The sequence below is a fragment of the Heptranchias perlo genome, chromosome 1 (assembly GCF_035084215.1).
Source record: "Heptranchias perlo isolate sHepPer1 chromosome 1, sHepPer1.hap1, whole genome shotgun sequence".
Taxonomy (NCBI): Eukaryota; Metazoa; Chordata; class Chondrichthyes; order Hexanchiformes; family Hexanchidae; genus Heptranchias; species Heptranchias perlo.
Window position 1 is genome coordinate 93,844,447 of NC_090325.1, and position 23,528 is coordinate 93,867,974.

Consider the following 23,528-nt stretch of genomic DNA (forward strand, 5'->3'; position numbering starts at 1 on the left):
TTTGAATCTTCTGCTTTTTTCCACTACAAATTTGCTAGAATTTTTACCTTAAAAACACATGATTTTTAATTTTCATCAAGACACCTTCCAACTGTCTATTAAGTAGAGTGCAGTGATACTTTGATGTCAGTTTTAATTTTACATTATTTCTCCTCTTCCTACACAAGACTTTATGTGCTTTATGTTTTCCTCTGCCAAGAGGATGAACTGAAGTCCTCGTCCCATTCCTCTCTTTAGTACTATGGTTGTTTGCTGGAAACTGCATGAGAATGAACGAGAGGACAATCCCTCTTTTTTCTGTTTTTCCTTCCTCCAATGGTGAGAAACTATTAAATGTTGGTGTTCAGAGGGATTTGGATGTCCTTGTACACGAAACACAGAAAGTTAACATGCAGGTACAGCAAGCAATTAGGAAGGCAAATGGTATGTTGGTCTTTATTGCAAGGGGGTTGGAGTACAAGCGGGTGATTTTAAACCCCAAGAACGGGTGGGAGTTGAAAATAGTTGTTTTTTGGGTTGTGACCGCAACCCGACTTTATTTCCAGGTTTAAAGTCGGCGTATAAAAGTACAGGCTTCCCATTTTGCGGTTGCGACCCAAAAAAACAACTATTTTCAACTCCCACATGTACCCAACCCGCCCGTTCTTGGGGTTTAAAGTCATCCCCCAAGGGTAAGGAAGTCTTGCTGCAACTGTACAGGGCTTTGGTGAGACACACCTGGGGTACTGTGTGCAGTTTTTGTCTCCTTACCTAAGGAAGGATATACTTTCTTTAGAGGCGGTGCAGCAAAGGTTCACTAGATTGATTCCTGGGAAGAGAGGGTGTCCTGTGAGGAAAGATTGAGTACAATGGGCCTATACTCTCAGGAGTTTAGAAGAATGAGAGGTGATCTCATTGAAACATATAAGATTCCGAGATGGCTTGATAGGGTAGATGCTGAGAGGATATTTCCCCTGGCTGGAGAGATTAGAACTAAGGGACATAGTCTCAGGATAGGAGGTTAGATATTCAGGACTGAGATGAGGAGGAATTTCTTCACTCAGAGGGGCGTGAATATTTAGAATTCCCTACCCCAGAGGGCTGTGGATGCTCAGTTGTTGAGTATATTCAAGACTTCGATCGATAGAGTTTTGGACTCTAAGGGAATCAAGGGATATGGGGATCGGGCGGGAAAGTGGAGTTGAGGTCGAAGATCACCCATGATCTTATTGAATGGCGGACCAGGTTCGAGGGGCCTTATGACCTACTCCTGCTCCTAGTTTTTATGTTTTTAGGTATTTGACTTCTGCATAGAATCCCCTCAAGTGCATGATTGAGATCAGGAACTTGTTGTGAGGCTGAATCACAGGCCCGTTCCTGTGTCCTATAGAATTTTAGAAAGGTTACAGCACGGATGGAAGCCATTTGGCCCATTGAGTGTGCGCCGGCTCTATGCAAGAGCAATCCAGCTGGTCCCACTCTCCCGCCCTTCTGCCTCCACCACCCCCTCAGGCAGTGCATTCCAGATCCTAACCACTCGCTGTGAAAAAAGTTTTTCCTCATGTCACCTTTGGTTCTTTTGCCAATCACCTTAAATCTATGTCCTCTGGTTCTTGACCCTTCCGCCAATGGGAATAGTTTCTCTCTACCTACTCTGTCTAGACCCTTCATGATTTTGAATACCTCTATCTAATCTCCTCTCAACCTTCTCTGTTCCAAGGAGAACAACCCCAGCTTCTCCAGTCTATCCATGTAATTAAAGTCCCTCATTCCTGGAATCATTCCAGTAAATCTCTTCTGCACCCTCTCTAAGGTCTTCACATCTTTCCTAAAGTGAGGTGCCCAGAACTGGACACAATACTCCAGTTATGGCCGAACCGATGTTTTATAAAGGTTCATCATGACTTACATACTTTTGTACTCTTTGCCTCTATTCATAAAGCCCAGGATCTCGTATGCTTTTTTAACCGCTTTCTCAACCTACCCTACCACCTTCAACAATTTGTGCACATATACCCCCAGATCTCTCTGTTCCTGTACTCCTTTTAGAACTGTGCCTTCTAATTTATATTGCCTCTCTTCTTTCTTCCTACCGAAACGTATCACTTCGCATTATTCTGCCACGTGTCCGCCCATGCCATCAACCTGTCTATATCCTCTTGAAGTCTATCACTATACTCCTCACTGTTTACCAACCTTCCAAGTTTTGTGTCATCTGCAAATTTTGAAATTGTGCCCTGAACACCCAAGTCATTAAATATATCAAGAAAAGCAGTGGTCCCAGCACTGACCCCTGGGGAATACCACTGTACACCTCCCACCAGTCCAAAAAACAACCGTTCACTACTACTCTCTGTTTCCTGTCCCTTAGCTAAATCTGTATCCATGTTGCTATTGCCCCCTTTATTCCATAGGCCGCAATCTTGATGACAAGCCTACCATGCAGTATTTTATCATATGCCTTTTGAAAGTCCATATACACCACATCAACTGCATTACCCTCATTTACCCTCTCTGTTACCTCATCAAAAAACTCTATCAGGTTAGTTAAACACGATTTACCTTTAACAAATCCGTGCTGGCTTTCTCTAATCAATCCACACTCATCCAAGTGACTGTTAATTCCGACCCGGATTATCGTTTCTACAAGTTTCCCCACCACCAAGGTTAAACTAACTGGCCTATAGTTACTGGGTTTATCCTTACACCCTTTTTTGAACAAGGGTTTAACATTTGCAATTCTCCAGTCCTCTGGCACCACCCCTGTATCTATGGATATTTGGAAGAATATGGCCAGTACCTCTGCAATTTCCACCCTTACTCCCCTCAGTAACCTAGGATGCATCCCATCCGGACCGAGTGATTTATCTACTTTAAGTACAGCTAGCCTTTCAAGTACCACTTCTTTATCAATTTTTAGCTCATCCAGTATCTCAACTATATCTTCCTTTACTGAAACTCTGGCAGCATCTTCTTCCTCGGTAAAGACAGATGCAAAGTACTCATTTAGTACCTCGGCCATCCCCTCTGTCTCCATGTGTAGATCTCCTTTATGGTCCCTAATCGGCCCTACCCCTCCTCTTCCTACCCGTTTACTGTTTACATGCCTGTAGAAGATTTTTGGATTCCCTTTATGTTGGTTGCCAGTCTATTCTCGTACTCTCTCTTTGCCCCTCTTATTTCCTTTTTCACTTCCCCACTGAACTTTCTATATCCTGCCTGGTTCTCACTTGTCACCCTGACATCTGTCATATGCCCCTTTTTTCCATTTCATCTTACTCACTATCTCCTTTGTCATCCAGGGAGCTCTGGCTTTAGTTGTCCTACCTTTCTGCCTCATGGGAATGTGCCTAGACAATACCTGAACCAACTCCTCTTTAAAGGCCACCCACTGTTCAATTACAGTTTTGCCTGCCAATCTTTGCTTCCAATTTACCTGGACCAAATCTGTTCTCATCCCACTGAAATTGGCTCTCCTCCAATTGAGTACTTTTACTTTAGAGTGGTCCGTGTCCTATTCCATAGCTATTCTAAATCTTATGATACTATGATCGTTGCTCCGTAAATGGTCCCCCACTGACTCTTGCTCCACTTGGCCCGTCTCATTAACTAGAACTAAGTCCAGCAATGCCTCCTTCCTCGTTGGGCCGGAAAAGTACTGGTTAAGAAAGTTATCCTGAACATATTTCAAAAATTCCTCCCCCTCTTTGCCCTTTATATTATTATTGTTATCCCAGTCTATATTAGGATAGTTGAAGTCCCCAGTTATCACTACTCTATAGCTTTTGCACCTCTCTGTAATTTCCCTGCAAATTTGCTCCTCTCTATCCTTCCTACTAGTTGGTGGCCTATAGAATACACCCAGTAGTGTAATGGCACCTCTTTTATTTCTTGACTCTAACCAAATAGATTCTGTCCTTGACCCCTCCAGGACATCCTCTCCAGTACTGCAATATTCTCCTTAATCAATACTGCCACCCCTCTCCTTTCTTACCTTCCCTATCTTTCCTGAACACCTGTATCCAGGAATATTTAGTATCCAATCCTGCCCTTTTTTGAGCCAGGTCTCCGTTATCGCCACGCTATCGTATTCCCATGTGACTATTTGCACCTGCAGCTCACCAACTTTGTTTTCCACACTTTGTGCGTTTACACAAATGCACTACAAACCAGTCTCAGACTTTCTTGTACTCTCTCTTAGTCTCATCCCACCTAATACTGTACTATTACTTGCTTTAGTGCTATCTTTCTCCCCCGATCTTTTGTGCCCCTTGTTTCTCCTTTCCATTGCTACATCCTGGTGCCCATCCCCCTGACAAATTAGTTTAAACCCTGCCCCCCTTCCCATAGCACTACCGAACCTCCCTGCGAGAACATTGGTCCCAGCTCCGTTGACGTGCAACCCGTCCGGCCTGTACAGGTCCCATCTTCCCCAGAACTGGTCCCAATGCCCCAGGAATCTAAAGCCCTCCCTCCTGCACCACCTCTCCAGCCACACATTCATCTGCTCTACCCTACTATTTCTATACTCACTAGCGCATGACAACGGGAGTAATCCGGAGATTACTACCTTTGAGTTCCTGCTTTTTAATCTCTTTCCTAACTCCTTAAAATCTGCCTGCAGGACCTCATCCCTTTTTTTTTTAAGTTGTACAAGATGAGATCTAGGTCTTGGAGGTGGTTCTTTTCCCAGAAAATAGTAGATCTCTGGAACAGGTTGCAATTCCTTGGAATTGCACCACCAACTGCCCAGAATTGATTACAAGAAGTAACATCTTTACATAATGTAAATCACATATCTCAGGATATCTTGTCTCTATCATCTTGACAAATGAGGGTCAACTACAATTTTACCTACAGTATCGCAGTTCATAGTCTATGAGAATGCCAAAAAAACCAAAGTGACACAAATATATGAACAATGACAGAGAGGAAAAAACCCTCTGGTCCATTCAGCCTGTCCCACGTAATCGTGATACCTTGCATATCACAATATATACACTCCCCACCCCACACTATGGATCTCCTGGAACAGGTGAAAAAACAGCTAAAAACCTGGCTCAATTTAGGGAGAAAAAATCTGGGAAATTCCTCTCTGACCCCTTTGGCAATCGAAACTAGCCCAGGAGATCATTCTGGTCCTGGTAATGCTATGCAATACATTACCTACCTTTGGTAAGAGGTGATCTCCGCCCCAGCCAGCTACGGGTCCAGCTCTCACTTGAAGGAATTCAGCGAATCGGTGACCACCGCATAAGCCAGCAACCTGTTCCAGAGATCCACTATTTTCTGGGAAAAGTACCACCTCCAAGACCTAGATCTGGTCTTGTACAACTTAAAATTGTGACCCTTGGTCCTTCCTAATGTATTTAATTGGAACAAACTGTCAACTGGAACATAATCTATTCCTTTCATCACCTTATAAACCTCATTCAGATCACCCCTAAGTCTACACTTCTCTAAAGTATGGAGTCCCAGCTCTTTTAGCCTATCTTGATAACTAAGATGCTTTAAGCTGGGAATTAGTCTAATGGCCCTCCTCTGCACCCTTTCCAAAGCCTCAATATCACCCACCATGTGAAGAGACCAAAACTGGACACTGTATTCCAAATGAGGCCTAACCAAGGTCTTGTACAAGGACAAAATAGTATGCTTTGTCTTATTGTCAACTGTGCTATAAATGCACCCCAACACCCTATTTGCTCTAGCTATTGCTTCACGTCATTGCTCATGAACCTTTAGAGATCTATGCACTAGAACACCCAGGTCTCTTTCTTTCTCCAACTCCTTTAATGTTTTTCCCTGAGGGATGTATGTATGTTGAGCATTTGTCCTGCCCACATGCATATCAGTGCACTTCTCCAAATCAAACATCATTCGCCCAGTCCCCCAACACTGCCTGAAGCAGTCGAGCATCATCTACAGTCCTGACACTCACACAGATCTTGGTATCATCTGCAAATTTGCAGATCATACCCGGAACACCTAGATCATTAATAAAAATAGTAAAGAGCAAAGGTCTCAACACCAATCCCTGCGGGACACCACTGGTGACTGGTCTCCAAACAGATCCAAATCCATCTATAACTACTTTCTGCCTACAGCCTTCCAGCCAGCTATCAATCCAGCTCAATATATCACCACTAATACCAGAGGCTTCGATCTTGTAGAGAAACCTCTTGACTGGTACCTTGTCAAAAGCTTTTTGGAAGTCTAAGTAGACAATGTCTACTGGGCTTCCCTCATCCACCATCTTGGTGGCTTCTTCAAAAAATACAATCAAATTTGTTAGACATGACCTTTTTTTGAAGCCAGGTTGGGTGTCCCCAATATGTCCCTCTCTATCCAAGTAATCGTATATTACATCCCTAATGATGTCAAACTAATGGGCCTATAGTTACCCGGGACCGTCTTGTCTCCTTCCATCATTCAAGTGATGTTCCATAATTTAAACAAACAAATATATTACTGTCATTGTGAACCCATTGAATATATTCCTCTTTGAAGGATAAGTTTTTAGTTATCGATGCAGCTATAATATCTTCACACACATATACATCATAGATTGGTTATCTTTTTTCTGTTTGAGTACCACCAATTTTGGAGTATTCTATTATATTGTCAGCACCATTGGATTTACTGTTGCGTTGGTGACTTGATCGTAGGTGGCAAATTTTACTTGTTATCTTTTAACTCTGCTGAGGTAGTGACTAGCTCAGCCCAACCTGGAGACTGCACATCTGCGTTTATTTTTTAAATAATTCTGGATATGATACTGTGCACGCACTATCAACGAGTGATGCCAATATTCAACTTTGAAAAGTTTCTGCAGTAGTCCAACTTTACATCCAAAATAAAAATATGTAATTTAGAAGTAATAAAGTTAAGAAAATAAAAGATATAAAGTGGGCAAAATCAAAAACAAATGACATAATTCAAGGATATTCAATGATAAGCTACACAATATCCACAAAAAAAGTGAAGGGAAAAAGTTATGCAAAGTAACTGTAGAACAATGACCCTCATGTTAGCAGTAGGAAATCTGCTAGAGACCATAATAAAGGATAACATTAGTGAACACTTAGAAATATATAGGCTAATCAGGATCTGCCAATATGGATTTGTAAAGGGCAGGTCATGTTTAACTAACTTAATCAAATTCTTTTGAGGAAATTACTGAGTATATAGACAAAGGGAATGCAGGGGATTTTTTAAACTATGCCTCTGTGAAGCACTTTGGGAAGTTTTTCAACATTCAAGGTGTGATATAAATATAACTTGTTTGTGGATGTGGTATATTTCGACTTTCAAAAAGCACCTAAGAGACTTATTAATATTAAGGTCCATGGTATTAAAGGTAAGATAATGGCATGGATAGAGGAATGGTTCAAGGATAGAAAGCAGATAGTTTAATTAAATAATTGTTTCTGAGATTGGAAAGATGTAACTAGTGGCATGCACCAGAGATCTGTGTTGGGATGTCCCTTGCTCTCAAAGAATCATAGAATGTTCCAGCAAAGAAACAGACCATTTGGCCCATCAAGTCTGTGCTGGCATTTTTCTCCATGTAAGCCACCTTGTCTATTTCTCCTCTTTTGCTCACTCTCGATATCCTGTAATATTCTACTTTTTTAAGCATTTCCCTTCAAAAGAATTTATGGACTGTTTCAGTAACGGTGTGCAGTAAAGAACATTCTAACCACCCTCCGTGTAATCATTTTTTTTTCTAACTTTCCCTTTAATTGGTTTTGTTATCTTAAATTAGTGGCTTCTCGTTACCATCTTGCCAATTAACGGAAACAACCCATCACTACTTACATTATCATAACCCTGAAGACCTCTATTAGGTCATCCATTAACCTTCTCAGTACTGGTGAAAACACCCTAACTTCTCAAGTCTCTCTTCATAACTGCAACTACTCATTCACATATATACATAAATATATTTGTTCACTATACACATAAATAATTTGGTCATGAGCACAGAGGAATAATTCAAAATTTACTGAGAAAACCAAATTAGGGACATAGCAAATTGTGAGGAAGAGTAAGGAAGAAAGCAGGAGACCGCAGAAAGATATTTACAACTTAGTGGAGTGGACCCTAAATGGTAAAACTGTCAATGCAAGAACAGAGATACACAAATGTATCCAGAATTGCAGGTAGAAAAAGCCATAAAAAGGGAAAATGAGATTCTGGGTTTTATATTCAGGAGCATTAAATGCAAAAGCAAGGAAGTGGTAAAGACTGTGTATAAGACATTGGTTAGGCCACAGGAGGAGTAGTGAGCAGTTATAAAAAGGATATTGGAGCCATAGAAAGATAGAATGATACCAGAGATGAGAGGATATAGTTATGATGAAACACAAAATAGAGCTATATTCAACTGAGTAGAGAAGGTTAAGAGCAGATCTAATACAAGTGTTCAACATTTTTAGTGAAGGTTAGTTTTTACTGATTGCTGCATCGGTAGCAAGGGGGTATACATTTAGTATTACCAGTAGAAGCACAATGAGCTAGGATAGGAGAACTTTTTTTCATTCAAAAGAGTTATTAGACTATGGAATGCATCACCCCAAGTGGCTATCGAGGCAAAACCGGTCACAGCATTTATGAGGGAGTTAGATGAAACATCTGAAGAAGAAAAATCATAGGATATAGGGGAAGAGCAGAGAAATGGATTAGAATAGTTAGTTCCATATGGAGCTAGCCCGGCCACAGGTACTATGGGCAAATGGCCTCAATACACGCGTAAAAGAAACCACAAAAAATATTTAATGGTTTGTATCCTAAATGAATGGCATAAAGGTGTATTTCATATGGTTAAAATAAATGGAAATATAGCAGAAAAATGAATAATGTAGTTTCCATAAAGACAGAATCTTGCAATTACTCCTTTTCCAATATTCTCATCTCCACGTCCATAGGAAAGATCCAAGACTTAAGACTCTAAGCTGTGAGGCAGAGCTCAATGATTAGTGAAAATGGGTGATGGGTTTGGGGGTAGGGGGCACTACATGATCTAGCTCTTTAAAGTGATGAGACACATAGATACAATGAACAGGCCTCATGGAAGACCAAAAACTCAAAAAGAAATTCACACAAATTAAAGGATATGTGCAAGAGACTTCCAGAAAAAGCAGTTGATGCTGTGTTGATTAATTTCTCCAGAAATGAGATGGATAAATATCCAATTGGGAACAAGATTAGAAATTACAGGGATAACTATGGACTGAACGATCATGGGGTAAAATTTGTCTGGGCCAGATTTTGGGCCCAGAACCAGGAGGCTCTAGGCCGGACTGAAATTGGGCCTCGGGCCTCATTTCAATAACCTGGGTAAGCTGCCAGTGCCAGTCACGCCTCTACGGGCAGCTCACCCATCTCCAAAAATGAATTTTGGGTTGCTTTCCTCATCAGCAGCAGCCTTTAAGTAAGTTCCAGGAAGGGGATGAGGAGGACAACGGATGGGGGCGAGTTGTGGCCAGCAGCGGCCAGGAGTGCCATGGAGCCAGGAAAAGCACTCCTGCTCCTCCTGGTTCCACACAAGTTTAAAAAAATATAAATTTACTTACCTTTTTGGTGGCGGCGGTTGGCTAGGCCACATCCACGCCTGGACGCCTGTTCTGCTCAGGGCAGTCTAATTTCCCTGAGGGGTTCTAAACCAGGCATTAGGTGCTTCCTTTGAAAATGCAAGAGGCCTAATGGCTGTTTTAGGCAGCCATCCCAGACACCTGAAAAATGGCCCAACCTAATTTTGGGTCTGACATTTATCAGACATCCTTGGGATGCAGAACTTTGGTCCCCAAAATTGGGTTTCACCATACCTGTTTTACACCCATAAAATGTCTATGGAAGTATGGATTTCATGACCAATTATGATCTTTTGCCTCACAGAAGTGAAAATTTGTTGAATATTCAACAGAAAAGTTAATTGTGCAAGCCTAAGGATAGCTTAAAGATATTCTGGAATTATGTGTTTACAGTACATTTCAGACAGGCACAAAATGGACTTAGTATTACTTTTTTTTAATACGAGTCTGTCGGTTGGTACCCCACTACAATTCCTGTGCTCGCAAAATCCACTAGACCCAATTTTGCACGGCAAACCATCCTATTTAGTTGCCTCTAGCTGCATCCAGTTACCCTGTTATGCCAAATATGCAGGATTAAAGAAAAAAAAAGTTCCTCACTCAGAATAAACATGTATCTAGAGAATGGATTCCAAGGAATAATTTTCTTAATCCCTCTTTCAGTCCTACTCTGAAGTGTTGAATTGAAAACACCAATTAATAGGAGTTTTTCAACATGCATGGGTTTGTTATCTCATTAGTAATGCTATTAGGTACTGATATAGTTATTGGTATTACATTCTTGATAGAATCTGGTGAAATTGTTTATATAAATCCTAGGATCTAATATGCTTTTTTTTACACCTTTTAAAGATTTGTGTATCTCAAACTACAAGACTCTCTGCTTCTCTACTCATTTTAAAGTTTTACCATTTAGTGTATATTTCCTCTCATTCTTCTAATCAAAATGCATCACCTCACATTTTGCCACTTTGAATTTCATCTATTTGCCCAATCTCCTAATCTGAAGTCACTAACAGATGTCTTCACAATTAACCATGTTTCCAAATTTTGTATATATGCAAGTTTTGATATTGTGCCCTTCACACCCAAGTACAGATCATTTTTAAAGATTGAAAAGAGCAATGGTCCTCACACTGACCCCAGGGGGACATTACTGTTTACACCCCTCCAGTCTGAAAAAAATCCATTAGCCACCACTTTGTATCTGTCTTTTATCCAACCTACTATCTATGCTGCCACATTCTCTTTAATACTGAGTGCTTTAATTTGATCAATGAGCCGCCAATGTATCACTTTATCAAATGCTTTTTGAAAATCCACAGTCTATTCCTGATAATTCGAAGTAGTTTTGTGCAATAACATTTTTTGATATTACCCAATAATTTGAATTAGTCAACATAAATAACCCAAAGTGAGAATTTAATACTTTAAAAAAGTGAATGAATTTAGGGTAGATGGCATACACAGCACAGAAGGAGGCCATTCAGCCCATCATGCCTGTGCCGGCCCTTTGAACAAGCTATCCAATTAGTCCCATTCCGCTGCTTTTTCCTCATAGCCCTGTAAATTTTTCCCTTCAAGTCTTTATCTAATTTCCTTTTCAAAGTTCTATTGAATCTGCTTCCACCACCCTTTCAGGTAGTACATTCCAGATCATAACAACTCACTGCGTAAAAAAATGTTTCCTCATGTCGCCTCTGGCTCTTTTGCCGATCACCTTAAATCTATATCCTCTGGTTATCGACCCGTCTGCTACTGGAATGAGCTTCTCCTTACTTACTCTGTCAAAACCGTTCATGATTTTGAACACCTCTATCAAATCTCCCCTTAATCTTCTTTGCTTTAAAGGAGAACAACCTCAGCTTCTCCAGTCTCTCCACATAACTGAAGGCCCTCATCCCTGGCAACATTCTAATAAATCTCTTCTGCACCATCTCCAAGGCCTCGATATCCTTCCTAAAGTGTGGTGACCAGAATTGAACACAAAACTCCAACTGAGGCCTAACCAGTGTTTTACAAAGATTTAGCATAACTTCCTTGCTTTTGTACTCTATGCCTCTATTAATGAAGCCCAGGATCTCATATGCTTTTTTAACAGCCTTCTCAACTTGTCCTGCCACCTTCAAAGATTTGTGTATGAGCATCCCCAGGTCTCTCTGTTCCTGCACTCCCTTTAAAATTGTACCATTTAGTTGATATCGCCTCTCCTCATTCTTCTTACCAAAATGCATCACTTCACACTTCTCTGCGTTAAATTTCAACTGCCATGGGCATGATTTTAAATGGGAAAAATGGGTGGATTGGGGGCAGTAAAACTTCTTAAAATCTAAAACCCTCCCACAACCCATCCACTTCTGGATTTAATGGAGGCGGGATGAGGGGCAGGTGACCAACCCACTCTCAGGAGGCAGGTCGGCAGGAAAAGCATTCAAGGAGGCTGCAGGCCTCCATTTTTACAGATTTTTTATTTTCAAACCCTGGCAGCCGGGATTCCCAAGACATCTATTTAATGCCACGTGACAAGAGGCGAGAAGGCCCGAATCTGCAGATAAGTGCCTTCATAGCACTGCTTGTGGGCCCAGAGGAGCAGGAGTGCTCCCCCCAGGCCCAACAAGACTATCTGCATCGACGCTACAATCGCGATCGACTGACCCCACATGATCTCCGACTCTGACCCTGACCCCGACCCCCCCCCCCACCGACCGGTGACTAAGTGTCTCCCCCCCCACCAATGACCCCCGACAACTGATGATCCCCCCCACCCCCGCATCTAACACCTTTTCATGTACTCTCCCTGGCTGCTCTCCCGCTCGACCGAGACCAGCCTGTCCATCAGGCTGGCCTGTTTCTGTTTCATTTTAATCTCTATATCTTTAGTCATCCAGAGAGCTCTAGCTTTGGATGCCCTTCCTTTCCCCCTCATAGGGAGGTGTCTACTTTGTACCCGAAACAACTCCTCCTTGAAGGCCTCCCATCGTTCAATTACCGTTTTGCCTACCAAATTTTGATTCCAATCCACCTGGGCAAGATTCCTTTTTAACTCACTGAAATTTGCCCTCCTCCAGTTAAGCATTATCATAAAACTATTTTTCTCAAAGAATTCCTTTAAAGTTGCCTTTTATAAATCCAGGCCAGTTGCCCTTATTTAATCTATGTCTTTCTAAGTGAATATAAATTAGAAACTACTGATATTAGGCTAACTAGTTACCCTGTTAATCTCTTTCTCCCTTCTTGAACAGAGGTATTACATTGGAAATCATCTGTTATAACTTCCATATCAAAGGATAGTTAAAAGATTGTAGTTAGACATTCTTTTATTTCCTCTTTGACTCGCTTTACCATTCTAAGATGCATGCCATCAGGGCCTGGTGCATTCTTCACTTCAAATTCCACTAACTTCTTTAGTACTATATCCTTATCTATAGTTATCCTATCTAACTGTTCTATCTCCTCCTCTTGTACCCTTTCATTTCTATTCGGAACATAGGAACAGGAGTAGGCCATTTAGCTCCTTGAGCCTGTTCCGTTCAACGAGATCATGGTTGATCTGTGACCTAACTCCTTATACCCGCCGTAGCCCCATATCCCTTAATACCTTTGGTTAACAAAAACTTATCAATTTCAGATTTAAAATTAACATTTGAGCTAGCATCAACTGCCATTTCCGGAAAAGAGTTCCGAACTTCTACCACCCTTTGCGTGTTATAAAGTTTCCTAATTTCACTCCTGAACGTCCTGGCTCTAACTTTTAAGCTATATCTTCTGGTCCTAGAATTCCCAACCAGCGGAAATAGTTTCTCTCTATCTATCCTATCAGTTTCCCTTAATATCTTGAAAACTTCGATCAAATCACCCCTTAATCTTCTAAATTCCAGGGAATACAACCCTAGTTTGTGTAATCTCTCCTCGTAATTTAACCCTTGGAGTCCAGGTATAATTCTAGTAAATCTACGCTGCACTCCCTCCAAATCCAATATATCCTTCCTAAGGTGTGTTGCCCAGAACTGAACACAGTACTCCAGGTGTGGTCTAACCAGGGCATTGTGACATTCACATTCTTTGTGAAAACTGAAGCAAAGTATCTCTGCCATTTCCTCATTCACCATAAGATTTCCTTTTTGTCTCTAATCAGCCCTAACCTTTTAACTATTTTTTTACTTTTTCATGTGTTTATAAAATCCTTCACTACTACTCGTACATTTCCTGCCAGACTTTCTTAATACTCTATCTTAGCCTTTCTAATCATTTTTGCTTCCCTTCTACATGTTCTATATTCTCTTGATTTTCTTTTGTATTGCTAGTCCTAGATTTGTCATATGCCTCTTTAAATCTGATTTTAATTTCTCTATTCAAAGGAACCTCAGCTTTTGAGCACCCTTTACTTCTTGTACCCTTTCTGGTTTGAAAGTTTACCATTACTTGTTCACAATCTTATCTGTCAATTTTTCTTTCCAATTTATCCAGTCTAGTTCCCTTTTTTATCTAATTAAATTTGGCTTTTTTTTTCAGTCAAGTAACTTTACCGTTGACGGTTTGCTCTCCTTTTCTATTTTTATATCAAACCTAATTGCTATTTCCTAGATGTTTCTCTCCCCTTGCATTGCCTTATTGCCTAGTTCACTGCATCTTTCCTTGTTGGACTAAAAACTTACTGTTCTCAAAAGCAGTTCTGGACACATTGTAAAAACCCCCTCCCCTTCTTTGCCACTTACATTACTCTGACCCCAGCCTATCTTTGGATAACTAAAGTCATTCATTATTATGGCCCTGTTAATTTTGCATTTTCTCTCATTTGTCTACATATCTCTTCCTCTATCTTGTATCAATTTGGCAGTCTATAATAAACTCCCAATAGTCATAATTCCCTTTAATACGTAGATTTTTATCACGATTTAGTCAGAACCAGCAGCTCTTGTCAACATACATATCAAGTGTCTCAGTTTGCTTAAAAATATGAAATTAAAAAATGCCATTAAGCTGAGATACAGACAAGATCAACATAGTGCAAAGAAACTGGAAATAAAAAATATGAAGCTATTTTTAGGATTAGTCTTTTACTCACAGCTTGTGCTGATGGCTTACTTATCAACACAGATCCAAGACACTACAAAAATAGTTAGAAACATTCAGCCAGCTAACGTTTCAAGTTCTGCAATAATAAATCACTGTTAGAATATCTGTCATTTCAATACAATTGAGTCTTTAAAAGCTGCAATATCCCTTTGCAATGCCAATCATGGATTTATCAAAAACCAACCATCCAGTTATTTCCATGCCTGCACAAATTGGCTTCAGAATAGGAACACTCAGTAAAATTCAGGCATTGCTTGGAAGAGAAACAATTTTGATGAAATGTCATAATTACAAACTGTACTTCACCTCAAGGAATGGTTTTAAATCCTCCCCAGACTTATGAGATGAAAATCTTTCTGCCAGCTCTTAGGGTTCTAAGTAAACTCAGTTTGGCCTGCCTCATCTGTACTGGGTTGAGTCACTATCAGATGACAACCCATTAACTGGAATTGGTACGAGCAGGTTTTCCTCTTATTGTATTTGGCCAGTAAGGATCATATGAGTGCTAGCGTGGGAAATGCATACCTGTTCTATAATGACCATAACAGCTCAAGATTCAATGAGCAACAGCTGTGTCTGTCCATACCAATAAAATTCAGCCAAATATTAATAAAAAGCACTGGAATCAGACAAGGACTAACAAGTTTGTACAAAAAACTACACCCTTTTTATTTCACAATTATAAATACAGCAGATACACAAATATGAGTACTCATATCCTGGCATGTTCTCTACAAGTCATTTGTGCAATGAGTACCAAAATAAATTTTGTGTGGAACACTTAAATAACGCAGTAACCTTGCGCTCCATCTCCACTGTATTGGCAAATTCAGGCTGAGAAGAGTCCCTGAACATAAAAACTACCTTTTAAGGAGACAGAACTTAATCTGCTAATCAGGGAATTTCAGAAAATTCGAATGGCTATTCAGAACACATGTTCCTCCATTAACTGATCTGTATTTAATGGTTGTGGGTTTAAGCGCACTCCAGAACCTGAACGTTCGACTGGTTTGCTGGCCAATAGTTTTCCCTCAAGCAACACATTCAAAAAACATCAAATGATTATTCCTTACATCGTTGTTTGTGGGACTTTGCTGTGTACAAAATAGTTGTTGAATTTTGCCTATATAACTGCACTTCAAAGTAATTCATTACATCTAAAGCACTTTGAAATGCTTCTGAGAGATATGATAAGGTACTTTATAAATGCAAGTTTTTTTCTTTCAGCAGGCATGTGGCTGCATATCAGAGATTTGGTCTGTCTTGCCCAAGAACTCATTCATTTGCCTGAGCCGAAGGCAAGACTGCTTGGTTTTTGACAAGTATCTAAATGATACTTGCACTGGTGTAGTAATGAGGGAAGGCAGGAGGAAGAGCATGAAGGGCGGCATGCTTAAAGCTTAGGAGGAAGAGGATAAAGTTCAAAGAGCAATCATCATTGTGCTACTAATAACAACTTACATATATATAGCCCCTTTAATGTAGCAAAACATCCCAAGGTGCTTCACGGTGGGGGTTGGACCCAAATAGTAGTAGGAAGGAAGTTAAGGAAGGTGATCAAAGGCACTGTTGAAGAGGTTGTTTATAAGGAGGCTTTTGAAGGTGAGGAGCTATATAGCAAGATGAAACAATTTAGGGATAAAGTTCAAGAGTGTACAGGGAAGATGGCTGAAAACTTAATCACTAATGGTGGAGCAAGAGGGGATGGGGAAATGTGTAATAGACAAGAGTTAGAAAGCAGAGGATGTGAGCAGGGAAGTAGGGTTGGAGGAGGTAGCAAAGGTTGGGAAGAGGAATGCTGGAGTGATTTGAAGATGAAGATTTTCAAATAATGCATTTAGGGGTGGGGTGCCAACGAAGGTCAGCAAGAATCATAATGATAGGTGAGCAGGATTTTGTGCTGAATAGGATGTGGGTGGTGGCAGGCTGGATGAGTTAAATTTTTTGCTGGATGAAGCTCTGGAGTAGTCAGGTGATACTTGCACTGAAGTAGCAGTGAGAAAAGGCAGCAGGAAGAGCATAAAGGACAGCAAGTCTGGAAATGACAATGGTGTGAGTGAGGGTTTCAGTGGTAGTGGGTTTGAGATAGGGTGGAGATGGGTAACTTTTCGAAGATGGAAGTAGGCAAGTTGGATGATGGACAGGAGGTGGGTTTTGAAGCTCAGCTAAGGGTTGAGCAAGACACCAAGGTCAGTTAGAGCCTTAAGAGGCATCAAGAGAGAAGCATAAAATTGAGGTTAGGCCACAGAATTTCTAGCATGCTCCAAAAAGGATTGCTCCAGTAGCCAATGTTTAATTACAAGAAGTTCTGCTCACCAACAATTTGATGTTGACAGGCAGTTTAACAGCACAATGACAGTCTTGAAATCAAGGGTGGCTGTGAGACGAACAGCTGGCATGCACACAAAAGCTGCCCCAGGCTTAAAAATATCACCAAGGGGCAACAGATCGATGAGAAATAAGAGTCGACTAAGAATGCAACTTGCGGCACACTGCAGATAACCATGCAGGCATAGGAGAAGTCATGTGCTAACTACATGGGGAAAGGAAGGACTGGAACCAGGCGAGAGCAATGCCATGGAAGTAGACCATGGAGAAGAAGCAGTGGAGAAAGATAGTGTGATTGACCAATAGACCAAAGATTATCGAAAGATGGTGGTTATGGAATTGGTTGACAATGGCAAGCTCCAGAATCTTAGAGATATAAGGGAGCTAGTAGTTTGAGACAACAGAAGGGTCGAGAATAGGATTTTTTCTTTTTAAGAAGCAAGGTGATTACAACAGTTTTGAAAAGGAAGAGGAAAGTGTCAGAGGAGAGGGAGTAGTTGATGTCAGTGAATGTCAGGCTGAGGAAGGGTAACTGAATGACCAGAAATTAAATCAGGAAGGGGTCAAAGCAGCAGGATATCTGTCTCATAGAGATGCGTCTGGTCAGAGTTGAATGGAGGTATGGGAGCAGCTGTAGAGGTTTGTGAAGTTGGAGTTGAGATGTCAGGGCATTAGGAGGCATGGAAGAAGGCAGAGGTGCTAAAGGATGATGAAGCAGCTGTGGATAGGCTTAATTTTGGAACAAAGAAATCCATGAACTTTTATTTGGCTGGTGCCAAACAATAGGATGATAGGAACAGAGGAGGTAGTTTGTAATAGAGAAAAGGGGTTGGGATCTTACTGGGGGACAAGATGGAAGGAGACACATTTTTTTTTAAGCAGGTTGATATCTGGCAGTGGATTTTGTGTCAGGTGGGCTTGAGCTGCGGCCCTCAGATTTGAGGACGTGAAGATGGGTATTGAATAATGGCCATGTCCGTTGGGACTCTGATGGGGATATGGGGATGGATAACAGAGACAAGGAGAGTTGTTGAGGCAGGTGATATAAAATTACTTACATGCAACCTGTATTGTGACAGTTTAAAGTATTTTAATTCCCTATGACCGCACTGAACAAGAACATTCTTTTCAGAATTATGTTCAGTGACTACTGACACAGGAACTGTCCTGCATCGCACATGCACAATGACATAATTGGCCCAGCACATGCGCAATGATGGACTATTGACACCACGGCCGGCCTGGGTTCACGGTTAGTGCGGGGCATTGTGTGAGATCTGAGCCGACATGCAGTTACCAGCAGAATCTGCTATTGACAACTGCCGTTTTCACTAAAGGTGTCCTATTATTTTTAACAGAGGCGCGGTGGTGTTTGATTGTTTAGGTGTTGGGTTGTTGAAATGTTGGGTGACGGAAGGGATAAGATGTTGGAGTTCTGGGACGTTGAAGTGTTGGGGTTCTGGAGGTGCTGAGGCACTGTCTCTGACGGCCACCAGCCACAATTAAGAACTCTGCCCGCAGCGATTTTTTAATTTCATAGAATTTAACGATACACACAGTTCAAAGTAAACATCACAATTCCAAAGCAATACAGTTCAAAACAATACAATATAGACTGTACATAATACAATCCCAATATTACAATTCAAACACAGCACATTTCTTATGATACATGGTGTACAATACAAAAGCGGGATGGCCTTACATGGTGGCCTTTCCCCATAGCACCTTTGCCGCAGCCGCACCTCGCTTCAGTGTGTCCCGCAGCATGTACTCCTGGATCTTGGAGCGTGCTAGTCGGTAAACCTCGTTCATGGACAGCTCCTTCAGCTGGAAGACTAGCAGGTTTCGGGGGGACCAAAAGGCCTCCTTCACCAAGTTGATGGTCCTCCAGCAGCAGTTGATATCTTTCTCGGTGTGCGTTCCAGGGAACAGCCCATAGAGCAGAGTCCTGTGTTACCGAGCTGTTGGGGATGAACCATGACAGATACCAACACATCTCTCTCCAGACCTTCTGCACGAAGGAGCAGTCCACCAGGAGATGGACGGCGGTCTCACCCCGCTGCAGCCTTGAGGGCAGCTCGTGGTGCCATGTGTGCAGGAAAGACCGCACTGGAAGGGCCCTTCTCACCTCCATCCAAGCTATACATGTTGGTCAGTTCTGGCGACGAGACATTCTGTCAAATGGCTTCGACCGTCGAGTCCACCCTCTCCTTTCCCTGCATGATCCCCAGAATGTTCCATGCCAAACACTGTCTGACTGCCTTGTGGTCGAAAGGGTTCCTCTTTAGGAACTTCTCCACTTGGGACAGGTAGTGGGGTACAGTCCAGCTGGACGGGACATCTTGCATCTGCTCGGCCAACATGGCCAGACCCAATCTTCTCAGTGTGGTGGACATGTAGAAACTAAGCACGTAGCGACACTTGCTGTTTGAGTACCGGAGCTCTACACACAACCTGAGGCAGACACACACAAAGGTGGCCATCAGGAAAGGGTGGCATTGGGGTTGCCCTTCCCCCACCTTTGTTTGGGGGCTTGTACACGGTGTCCCTGTGGACACGGTCCATCTTGGACCTCCAGACAAACTGGAAGATGTGGAAGATAGCTCAGGTGACTGTGACGGCGGAGGATGGGCCAGACCTAGACCACATAGAGCAACACTGCAAGCACCTCACACCTTATCACCAGGTTCCTGCTTGGCGAGGAAGCACCCCCCAGTACATACCAAGCCTCTGTTTGGCCTTAGCAACCTGCTCCTCCCAGTTCTTGCTGCAGGCCTGAGGCCCCCCGAACCAGATCCTCAGTACCTTTAGGTAATCGGACTGATGGTGAAGGGGACAAAGGATCGAGTCTCCCACCTGCTAAAGAACATGGCCTCACTCTTACTGCGGTTCACTCTGGCCCCCCGAGGCCTGCTCGAGCTGGTTGCAGATGCCCATCAGTCTGTGGACCGACCGCTGATCGGAGCAAAAGACGGTGACGTTGTCTATATACAGGGAGGCCTTAACCTGACAGCATCCGCTGCCTGGGATCGTCACCCCTCTGATACCCGCGTCCTTCCTGATGGACGCGGCAAGCGGCTCAATGCAACATACAAACAAGGCCACAGAGAGAGGGCAGCCCTGCCTCACTCCGGATCTGATCGGAAAGGTCTCCAATTCCCACTCGTTGAGTAGGACTGCGCTACAGACATCCTTGTAGAGCAGCCGGATCCAATTGCGGATTCCCTCCCCAAACCCAATTTTGGAGAGCACGTCCATCATGTACGTGTGGGATATTCTGTGGGATATCCTGGTCCAAGCTGATGAGGCAGGTGTTCACCCTCCTGTCCGCATGTAGGCGATCGTATCTCTGAGTAGCGCAAGGCTATCACAGATCTTCCTGCCAGGTATAGCGCAGGTCTGACCAGGGTGGATCACCCACTCCATAGCAGACAGGGGCCTGTTGGCGATGACCATAGACAGAATCTTGTAGTCGACATTTAGCAAGGAAATGGGTCACCGATTTCTGATTCCTTCCCTCTCCCCCTTCCGCTTGTAGATGAGGGTGATGATGCCTTTCCTCATACCCCTGTACACTTCCAGCAGGCCTGGGCTTATCCAGTTCCACAAAGCCGAGTACAACCCAACTGGTATATAACCATAAAGGAAATCTACTCATGGAGGCAGAGGGCATGGCCGAGGTACTAAATGAGTACTTTGCATCTGTCTTTACCAAGGAAGAAGATACTGCCAGAGTCTCAGTAAAGGAAGATATAGTTGAGCTACTGGATGGGCTAAAACTTGATAAAGAACAGGTACTTGAAAGGCTAGCTGTACTTAAAGTAGATAAGTCACCCGGTCCAGATGGGATGCATCTTAGGTTGCCGAAGGAATTAAAGGTAGAAATTGTGGAGATATTGGCCATAATCTTCCAAACTTCCTTAGATACAGGGGTGGTGCCAGAGGACTGGAAAATTGCAAATCATAGAATCATAGAATGTTACACCCTTGTTCAAAAAAGGGTGTAAGGATAAATCCAGCAACTATAGGCCAGTCAGTTTAATCTCAATGGTGGGGAAACTTTTAGAAACGATAATCCGGGACAGAATTAACAGTCACTTGGACGAGTGTGGACGACTAGGGAAAGCCAGCATGGATTTGTTAAAGACAAATCGTGTTTAACTAACTTGATAGAGTTTTTTGATGAGGTAACAGAGAGGGTAGATGAGGGCAATGCAGTTGATGTGGTGTATATGGACTTTCAAAAGGCATATGATAAAGTACCGCATGGTAGGCTTGTCATCAAGATTGCAGCCTATGGAATAAAGGGCGCACTAGCAACATGGATACAGAATTGGCTAAGGGACAGGAAACAGAGAGTAGTGGTGAACGGTTGTTTTACGGAGTGGAGGGAGGTGTACAGTGGTGTTCGCCAGGGGTCGGTGCTGGGACCACTGCTTTTTTTGATATATATTAATGACTTGGACTTGGGTGTACAGGGCACAATTTCAAAATTTGCAGATGACACAAAACTTGGAAGGGTAGTGAACAGTGAGGAGAATAACGCTACACATCAAGAGGATATAGACAGGCTGGTGGCATTGGCGGACACGTGGCAGATGAAATTTAACGCAGAAAAATGCAAAGTGATACATTTCGGTGGGAAGAACGAGGAGAGGCAATATAAACTAGGGTGCACAATTCTAATAGGGGCAGAGGAACAGAGGGGTCTGGGGCTATATGTGCACAAATCATTGAAGGTGGCAGGGCAAGTTGAGAAAGCTGTTAAAAAAGCATACGGGATCCTGGACTTTATAAATAGAGGCAGAGAGTACAAAAGTAAGGAAGTCATGATGAACCTTTATAAAACATTGGTTCAGCCACAACTGGAGTATTGTGTCCTGTTCTAGGCACCGCACATTGGAAAGATGTGAAGACCTTAGAGAGGGTGCAGAAGAGATTTACCAGAATGATTCCAGGGATGAGGGACTTTAGTTATGTGGATAGACTGGAGAAGCTGGGGTTGTTTTCCTTGGAACAGAGACGATTGTGAGAAGATTTGATGGAGGTATTCAAAATCATGAAGGGTCTAGACAGAATAGGTAGAGAGAAACTGTTCCCATTGGCGGAAGGGTCAAGATCCAGAAGGCATAGATTTAAGGTGATTGGCAAAAGAACCAAAAGTGACATGAGGAAAAACTTATTTTCACAGCGAGTGGTTAGGATCTGGAATGCACTGCCCGAGGGAGCTGTGGAGGCAGATTCAATCATGGCCTTCAAAAGGGAACGAGATAAGTACTTGAAAGGAAAAAAAATTGCAGGGCTACGGAGATAGGGCGGGAGAGTGGGACTAGCTGGATTGCTCTTGCGTAGGGCTGGCGTGGACTCAATGGGCCGAACGGCCTCCTTCTGTGCTGTAACCTTTCTATGATTCTATGGTAAGCCGTCGCTTCCTGGAGTTGCACTCTTCTCGAAGGACCAGGCGGCCTTTGTCAGTTCGTCCAAAGTCTGCGGCCGATCCATGCTCTCCCGCCAGCTGTCCTCTGAGACCTCAGTGATAGAGGACAGGAAGGACTGGGTGGCCGTGCTGTCTGTGGGCTTCACGTCGTACAGCCCGGCACAAGGGGACTTGCTGACCCTCGGTACGTCGGCCTGCGAAGACAGATCAGCTCTGCCCACCGCGATAGTCAGGGCAGCGGCTCCCGCCCTGAACTCAAACAGTCCGGGTTAAGTGACACTCCTGCAAACAAACCCATTTAAACACACAGGATAGTGAGGTGCATTGGGGCGGCCACACGTTATCCCGCACATACCAGACACCAGGGGGTAATTTTGACTTTGGGCGAGTGCAAAGCGAGCGTTTCTCCTAAAACTTTTTGCCTGCCGACCTGCTCCTACCTTCCCTCTTACTCGGCGTCAGCCGCTGACGTCCAGTGCACTCACCGCGCTTACGTCACGGTCCCAGCGACGGCCGTTTCGTTTCGAACCGTTTGAAAACAGGTTCCAATCCGTTCTCGCGCCGCTTCCACCACAACAAACACTCGGCAAGTTCCAGCCCCCCCCCCCAACCGCGCGCAGCCGCCGCCGCCGCGTCTCACTTCCGCTGCTGCTGACGTGACGGAGTCTCCCGGGGCCCCGGCTCGCGCGCGCTTGCGCATTGAGCAGAAAGTGATGTGAAATGGTCTGTGAATCGGGTTTGTTTTTTTCAAATGGTCACATGCAGCACCGGGCCTCCCAACATTCACTCCCATTTCAGCTGAAACACGACCTGTTTTCATATTTCTCACTCAAAAACAATATAGCTCAGTATTTTTAAATAGGTCTATGATCTGCCTCGCTCTTTTTGATCATTGTATCACTATCATCCCCAACATTTCTCCCAAGTGGATGTCTCAAACTAGTGATAGCAAAATTTACTCTTTTTAAAAAGATAACTTAAAAAAGAAGCACCACAAAATGCAACAAATAACTGGCAATAATACTGCACTCTCAATGTATAACATTAATTCTGGTGACCAGAGAGTATTATAAGAACATAAGAAATAGGAGCAGGAGTAGGCCAATCGGCCC

General features: G+C 42.9%; 1 protein-coding gene across 5 annotated transcripts in view; it reads right to left on the reverse strand.

Annotated features, from left to right (window-relative positions):
* The window catches only part of LOC137324449 (kelch-like protein 5), a 144,851-nt gene extending 121,781 nt beyond the window's left edge, over positions 1 to 23,070 (reverse strand). For all 5 annotated transcript variants that reach the window (XM_067988750.1, XM_067988770.1, XM_067988731.1 and 2 more), the window contains exon 1: positions 22,902 to 23,070. The gene's annotated coding sequence lies outside the window, so the exon portion shown is untranslated. The remainder of the gene's footprint in view (positions 1 to 22,901) is intronic.
* Between the last annotated feature and the right edge of the window lie 458 nt (positions 23,071 to 23,528).